This window comes from Vombatus ursinus, unplaced genomic scaffold (genome assembly GCF_900497805.2).
Source record: "Vombatus ursinus unplaced genomic scaffold, bare-nosed wombat genome assembly UNPS02014773.1, whole genome shotgun sequence".
NCBI lineage: Eukaryota > Metazoa > Chordata > Mammalia > Diprotodontia > Vombatidae > Vombatus > Vombatus ursinus.
Window position 1 is genome coordinate 25,061,981 of NW_020954551.1, and position 8,231 is coordinate 25,070,211.

The following is an 8,231-nucleotide window of genomic DNA, read 5'->3' on the forward strand; positions in this document are numbered from 1 at the left end:
TCTCTCTCTCTCTCTCTCTCTCTCTCTCTCTCTCTCTCTCTCTCTTTCTCTCTCTCTCCCTCTCTCTCTCCCTCTCTGCGACATTTGTATGTCTTGTTCTTAACATAATGTCTGGCACACAAATGCTTAATGAGTGATTTATCTAATCTCATTACCTTTAACCACCACAGGAATTTTAGACTGATGAATCAATCAAATATCATGGACATTTCCAGACATTCTGGGAAGTCATTTAATTGTGCTTCTCATTAATTCCTTGAACAATGAAAAGATGTAGGGTGAAAGACAATAGAATCCACCCAAGAAAATGGGTGGGTCTATAACTAACTAACCCTCTAAATAAAAAAGATAATGATTAAATAATTGATGTCCATGATAATTAAATCATCAATGCTGAATAGTATTGAGGGAGAAGAGGATCCAAGACTTTGGGGACTGGGGATGTTCATTTTTAGTGGACATGCCCAGGATGAAGATCCATCAAAGAACACTGAGGAGTGGTCATACAGGTAGGAGGGGAACCAGGAAAAAGTAGTGTCCCTGGAACCCAGAGGGACTGTCAGTCAATTATTTATTCAGGACCTACTATATGCTAGACACTCAGCTAAGCCCTGGGGATGCAAAGAAAGGTAAAAGACTGTCCATGCTCTTGAGAAGCTCACAATGTAATGGGGGAGACATGTCAAAACTGGAGACACAGTTTTTCTACTGTAAGCTATATACAGTATAAATTGAAGATAAGTATGAAAGGGAAAGTACTAAACATAAGAGGAATCAAAACAGGTTGCCTATGGAGGATGGGCTTTTAATTGGGACTTGGAGAAGATCAGGTAAACCAGAAAGCAGAGCTGAAGAGAAAGCACTGTGAAAATGCCTGGAGGTCAGGAAGTTCATGGTCTTGTTCAAGGAACAGCAAGGGTGCCAGTGTCACTGTACAACAGAGTACATTGTGGGAGGTAAGGTGTAAGAAGATTTAAAAAATAGGGAGTCAGGTTATGAAGGGCTTTGAATATTAAACAGAGGATTTTATATTTAATACTAAAGATGATAGGGAGCCCACTGGAGTTCATAGAGTAGGAAAGTAACAGCAAAGATCAGGTGAGGAGTTGTTTTAGTTTTATTTTTTGTTTGTTTTTTTTTTTTTTTGTAAGGATAAGATGCTAGGGTACAGAAGCAGTAGACAGAAAAAGATTGAAGAAAAGTGAAAGAACAGGAAATGATAAAGGAGGTAATATTCAGGAGATGGATGGATGAAATAGGAGCAACCTGAAGGTAAAAGGGTTTGCCTTGGTTAGGAAAAGGCCCCAATCTTCGTGTGAGACAAGAATGAAGAAAGCAGCCTTAGCAGAAGGCATCTGCATCTGGGCGATGAGGAGAAAGGGGAAAAGAAGCCATTCTCAGAGGTCGGGCTTCATTTTTTTCTTTTTTTCAATTAAATTGGTGGCGTTTCTCAGCTGAGGACCGGGAAAGGTGAGCTGACGCAGTTGTAAGAGGGGATGAAAAGGTTCCAGGGGTGGGGAACCTGCAGCCGCGAGGCCACATGTGCGCTTCTAGGTCCTTGGGTGCGGCCTTTTATTAAGGGGATTTGTTCTGTGAAGTTTGGATTCACTCAAAGGACCGCACTCGAGACGATAAAGGGTCTGAACTTGCGAGGATCTGCTGCGTTGAAGTGGGCGAGGCTCACCTGAGGCTTGTGTCCCGGGCCATCCAGTGTCAGGAAGGAGGCTCCATGTTCCCAGAGAGCCTCCTCCACCTTTCCTTCTCCCCGATCGGGACCCCTTCCCGAGCCAGAGTCCAGGGCCGCTGGGGCCGGCCTCGCTCCAGACGTGGCACACGCCTCCCATCACTCCTCCGGGCGCAGCAGCTATTGGCATCGCGGCTGAACCCGGTCCTGGCAGTGACTGGCCCCAGGCGGGGCCCACGGAAGGCTAAGTCTGGTCGGAGCCCCCGGCGTGCCCGGCCTCCCTCCTCCTGGAGGACACCCGAAACCGCAGTACAGAGGTGGCGAGAAATTCTGAGAGGAGGGCAGAGTCCCCCCCCCCCCCCCGCTGCCTTCCCATCAACGGGGACCCTCGCCCCGACTATCCGGGGGCCTCAGCCAAGAGATCTAGGGCTCGGAGGCCTTTAAAGCAAATTTGTCTCTCTTGAGGAGGCCTGGAGGGAAACTTGCACACAGATAGGTAGGTTACTTGTGGGAAATCTGCCAGAAGATACTTTAGACTAGACTTCAAAAGATTATCAGCTAAATATGGAAAACCTAGTGAAGTCATCAAACTGGAATCTAAGTGCAAAAGCAGAATTTGATGATAGACCCATGAGAGGGCGACAATTTCAGGTTCGTTTTGCCGTACATGCAGCTACCCTACCTGTACAAAATTTTTCACCCCATGTTTCCAGTGAATTACTGGAGTAAGCATTCAGCCCATTCAGACCTATTGAAATGACTGTCTTTATTGTTGATGATTGAGGAAGATCTACAGGAAAAGGCATCTTGAATTAGTTTCTAAGTCAGATGCAAAAAAAACAAAAACAAAAAAAAACATTTGAACAGTTTGGGGAAGGAGTGTTTTTGTTGACACAAGTTCTAAGTCCAGTTATTGTGGAATCACTTGAACATCCAGACAATGAAGATGGTCTTCCTGAAAAACTTGCACAGAAGAATCCTATGTATCAAAAGGAGAAAGAGAACCCTCTCTGTTTTGTTCAACATGACACCTCTGAGTTTGAATATTTCCCAGAGATGAAGTCTTTATACTGAAATGAAAAGCAGCAAAGGAAGCAGGTTGAGAAAAACATGAAATATGCAAAAGATTAACTGGATAGTGAAATGGAGGGTGCATATCATGAGCATCAGGTAAATCTTTTACACCAGGATCTAATGAGACGTGAAGAAGAACAGAGGCAGATGGTGGAACTTCACAATGGAGAAATGCAAAAACACAAAGAAATACAGTTAAGGCAAGAGGAAGAGCAGAATAAAAGAGAAGAAGAAATGATTCACCAATGTTTAATGGAAAAGCAAATGAGACACCAAAGAGGAGAAAGTTAAAATCAAGTGTTAAACATGGATCCACTAGATGGAAAGTTAAGAGTGGGTGGTACAGGCACAATATGAGGCCAGCCCCTGGAGTTCTACCAGCAGTGGTCAGTGTTGAGAAGTGATGTGTACTGAGCTCTTTGGGCAGGGAAGAACTGGGCCTGTGGCTAGGCAGGGCCCTGGAGAAATGGGACTTGGAACTACAGCAGGGTAGGTAGAGGGACAGAAGAATATGAAGGCCCAAACAAAAATCCCCAATTTTAGATGTGCTGTTTAGGCTTTCATTCCAGTTTGGTTTTTGTCTTTTCTTGTTTAGACATCTTTTTTTAAAAGAAATTCTTGCATTTTAATAAGAAAGCTACATTTTTATGGATGTTAGAAATTTATTGACCTAATATTTTTAAATGGTCTTTACGGGTGAGTAAAATTATTTAATGCACTGTTTCAAAAAGAAAGAAACACTAGTTTGCTTTGTTTTCTCGGATGTATAGCTTCTCTAAAGTTACGACAGTGTACCTTGTGTCACTGAATTCCCAAAGTTTGCCTTTTTTTTTTAAATCTGTGCTTCAAATACATAGAAAAAAATAGCTATTAATGTGATCTTCAATTTTGCCATTCATGCTTCCATAATATTAGTTCAGGTGATATGCTTTGAAAGTTTAAGACTCTTGGCCTTTGAAGGGTACTTTTAATTTGTGGGAAGATATATTTAGAGGCAAGGGTTTTGGTTTTTTGTTTGTTTGTTTGTTTTGGTTTGGTTTTTTTCTTTTTTTTCCCCCATAAGTGATTTTAGTTTTAAAGAAGTGATGGCTACTAAAATAACAGTAACTATTGCCTTGCTACACAGCAATGAGGATAAGCTACCTTGAGTCTTTGGAGATGGTGATGTAAGTTAAAGCAGAATTGTGAAACTGCAGGAATATGTAAATATGTATCAAGATTATGGAATGGATTTTAGAACTGTTGGCGAGGAAAGGTGGTGGGCTAGCTGAGTTGTTTTTTTTTTTGGAGGGGGGTTGGTTGTTTTTATTAGTAGTCCTATTTGTGACTTTTACCCTGTGTTCAATAGTTTTTAACATTGGAAAAAATAGGTCATTTCACCCCTCCTTTTACCCTAATACCAAACCCTAAAGAACAGCTTATCTTGACTTCTCTTCCAAATTAAAGATTGTTAAAAGTGAGGGGAACAAAAGAAGTTAATTAAGGAGGTGTAAAAGGGTTGCCTTATAGCAATGAGAGTGTCCTTGAGGTTAAATAACAAATTTATAGTGGACTCAGCATGATTTTATGATTTTCTGCAGCTTTGTTCAAAAGCATATGGGTTTGAAGGAAGGAGATCTCCAGTGGGATTCTTTCCCTGGCTTTCTTATACTCATTTTCATAAATGACTTCGATAATGTCATGGAAAACCAGTCTGTTTTGCATATTAGATCACAAAATTGGGATCCAAAAAGAGCTCCACAATATAGAATGGGCAAAACTTAAGATAAATTTAAGACTGGAGTTTAAGAAAAAAAATCCCAATTTTCTTAGGAAGAAGGGTATAGAAAACTGTTCAAATAAAAAAGGCCATTTTAAGAGACTGAAAACCCAAAATAAGCCAGCAGTACAATATGGCAGTCACAGAAGCTAATAGCATCTTAGGCTGCCTTTAGAGAGGCATAGCATTAACCAATTAACGCTCCTCAACTCACTTCTTATCACCTCCAGATCAAATATGAAATCCTCTATTTAGCATTCAAAACCTTTCATAACCTAGCCCTGTCCTATTTTTCTAGTCTTCTTAAACCTTATTCCTTGCAGCGTAGTTGAAAGAGACACTGACCTTCTTGCAGTTCCATAAATAAGACAGGCATTTCTTAATAGGTATTTTCTCTGGCTTTTCCATATTGCTGCAATTCTCTTATTTCTCATCTCCACCTATCGGTTACCAACCAAAATCCTACCTTCCACAAGTAGTATTTCCCAGTCCCTTTCAATTCCTTCCTTCTTCTTTTCAATGCCTTCTCTCTTCAATTATGTACTATTTATCATGTATATAGCTTGTCTGTACACACTTGTTTTCTTGCTGTGTATCTTATAAAATAGTGAACTTTCTTTTCTGTTTTGTCCACATAGGGTGGACTTATCTGACACCAGGGCTCTGCCCACATGAATGTAAATTTTGATCTCTGAAAGGGATTTTTTTTTTCCTTAAGGACCACTTCCTAAACCAAAATCACTTGGCTCTCATTGATTGGCCAACAACCCAGGCCAAGCCTCACTTAGTCACTGTTTGGGCCTTGATTTGCTCAGGTGAATGTAAATAGCAATTGTTTCTGTATTGGCCAGAAACCTTAAGGGTCTTCCCGTCCCAGATTGTTGTTGTTGTTGTTTTTTTTTTTTTAAACTAGGTAAAGAGGCCATTCTTTGCCTCATTTCTTACCTAGCCTTAATAACTAAATGGACATTGCCTCTGTCAGACTGAGACCTGTGAAAGTCTTTAGTTTATAAAGGCCAAGATCCTCCACTGTATCCAGGGCCATCTCTAGTTGTCCTAATATATATCTTGCCACTGGACCCAGATGGCTCCAGAGAAGAAAGTGAGGCTGATGACTTTGCACAGCCCTCCCTCACTGAAATCCATCTCCTTCCTGATGTCAAGAACAAGGCGCAAATAACAAACAAACAACAACATAGTGAGTTCCTTGCAGTTAGGAACTACCTTTAGACTCTCTTTGTATCCTCAGCACTTAGCTCAGTTTCTGGTACAAAATGGGTATTTTATATATATTTATTGACTAATCAACCTCTGTGAGTAGGAAAAAAAAAGACATAGGAGAAGAGATTACTTAGCAGGGCAAATGAATGGCCTCCCTAAGAATATAGCATCTAGAATGGATTTTCCCATAGTCCTACTCAGTATTTTCCTGTCATACCTTTTAAGACAGTTATGAAAGAAGTTAAACCCATTATCCAATGAACAAATCCTCAAACCCTTGAATAAAAAGAACACATTCTGTTTTTAAACTGTGACTGTACTAGTGTAAGTTAGATATTAGAAATAACTTTCTATAAGAGTTCCAGACATGATTATCAAAGGAAGCTGTGGGATATGATCTCCTAAAAAAATTTTTTTTTTAAAAACCCTACATCTATGAACTTTTTCTCAAACGTGCTCATGGAATCACAGAATTTCAAAGTTGAAAAGGTCTTTCATAGTCAATCTGAACGCCTCAAAGGGTTCTAGTGCATCATATCCAGAAAATCTTATTCGGGCTCTCATCAACCAGTTCCTTGAGAGAGAGCCCATTTCACTTACAGAGAGGCCTAATTTTTAAGAAAGTTTTTTTTTTCCTTGAACTGAAGCCTCAATATGCCTCTAAATTCTAGGCTGTAAAGCTTTAGAGGGGAATATTATAACCCAATACTGAATTTTTGCCATCTCTTATCATTGTCTCATACAGTACAAACTGTGAATGCTTAATAGCAAGCAATAACACATTAAAGAACTGGGGGTTGGGGAGGGGCAGAAATCTATCTAGTCAATAAAAAAATATTATGTGTCTACTATGTTCTAGGAACTGTGGGAAAGTGTCGGGGATACAAAGAAAGGTGAAAGACAATCTTTGCCCTTCAAGGAGCTAAGAATCTAATAAAAGCAAGACAGCAAAAGACAGAAGCTGAAAGTCGGTGAGGTGTGGTAACACCAGAGGGAGTGCAACTGTGTGGGAAATAGAGATGGATTCCCTGGGTTCTCTTCTTAAATGGAGGAGATGGGCAGAATGCTACTGCCACTCTCCAATCAGAGGGATAGAGGGGTCTCAAGGGGAAGGTTGTATTGAAGAGGTATAAGTTTTGGGGTTACTGTGAGCTTGCAGAGTGATGAGACTGCAGAGTGCATGATGAAATCCAGAGGAGTTTAGAGGAGTATGAAGAGTACCCACCTCCTCAGTGGTCAGGGCCCTCATACCTTACGATTTAAAATCTACAACTACTGACAGTTTCAGAAGGATTGATAAAATTAATACATTAAACAATGTATCATTGGTTAAAAAAATCCTGCCCAATTTATTTTTTTAATATTCAAAAGAAACTTTCATTTTTTATTTTCATGTCAAGTTTTTAAGAGTCAGCATATCCTACCATATAGTTTTACGCAACCTGGCGTGACTAATCCCACATGTGTGACATCAGCTGCCTGAGCTTTAATAAGGTCTTACATTCTAACAAAGTAAGACTAAAGAAAGAATGTCTTCTAGGGAGAAAAATGACATGATTTTTAAACAAGGTCTTGGTACAGTAACCTTCTTGTTATTCAGTGGATCAAGGTAGGGGGAGATGTTGAAATTCTGCCAAAGTATTCTCCATATCTCTAATTCACTTGGTTGGCTTTCAGAAATGCTAACAGCTATTGACTAGACTTTCACAATATGTCAATCTCTCCAAATGAGGGAAATGAAGGGAAAGGGGACTCACCAAGTTTCTTACCTAGGGATGGCTCAGGGATGTTTATTGACCAGTTTGAGTAATCACTGTTCATTTCAAGTGAATAAGTTCTTTTTATGATCTTTGATATAAAAGCCAATGTTTGGGGAAAAAAACATAATAGAGAAAACACATCCAAAGGGGTCAAACTGAATTGCTCTAGAATTGAGACTTTTTTGATACACAAAGTCCATTGTCCTTCAGAATTCCAAGGAAAGGTTGAGGCACAATGGGTTAATAACAACAATTATAGGTCTGGGTTCTAGAAGCTGTGACAATAATATGTTTGTGATACAAGGGCAGAAATTTTTGCCTCATTATATACCTGTATTTAGGTGAGCAATGTAAACAAATGGTGATTCTGTGAAGATTATAGGGGTCACTGTATTTAAACAAGGGAGTTACGAAGATGAGAGGGCAGAGCTGTAACTAGTATGAGACAAATGGGCATCTGTCCCAGAGAACTGATATACTTCCCCTACTGTCTTCACACTTCATTTTGTTGTGCTCTGCTGGCCTCCACCATTATGCAGTGTGCCTGTTATCCTTTGCTCCCTTCGCTGTGGCAAATGGAACAGTTAGGTTGTTCAGTAGATAGAGTACTGGGTTTATATCCGGGAAGACCTGAGCTCAGACATTTACTACTTGGGTTATCCTGGGCAAGTCACTTAACCTCTGTTTTTCTCAGTTTCCTAATCTGTAAAATGGGTATAAGAATAGTACCTAC

General features: G+C 40.1%; 1 pseudogene; it reads left to right on the forward strand.

Annotated features, from left to right (window-relative positions):
• Nucleotides 1-3,301, forward strand: part of LOC114044369 — a 32,841-nt pseudogene extending 29,540 nt beyond the window's left edge.
• Nucleotides 3,302-8,231: the final 4,930 nt, after the last annotated feature.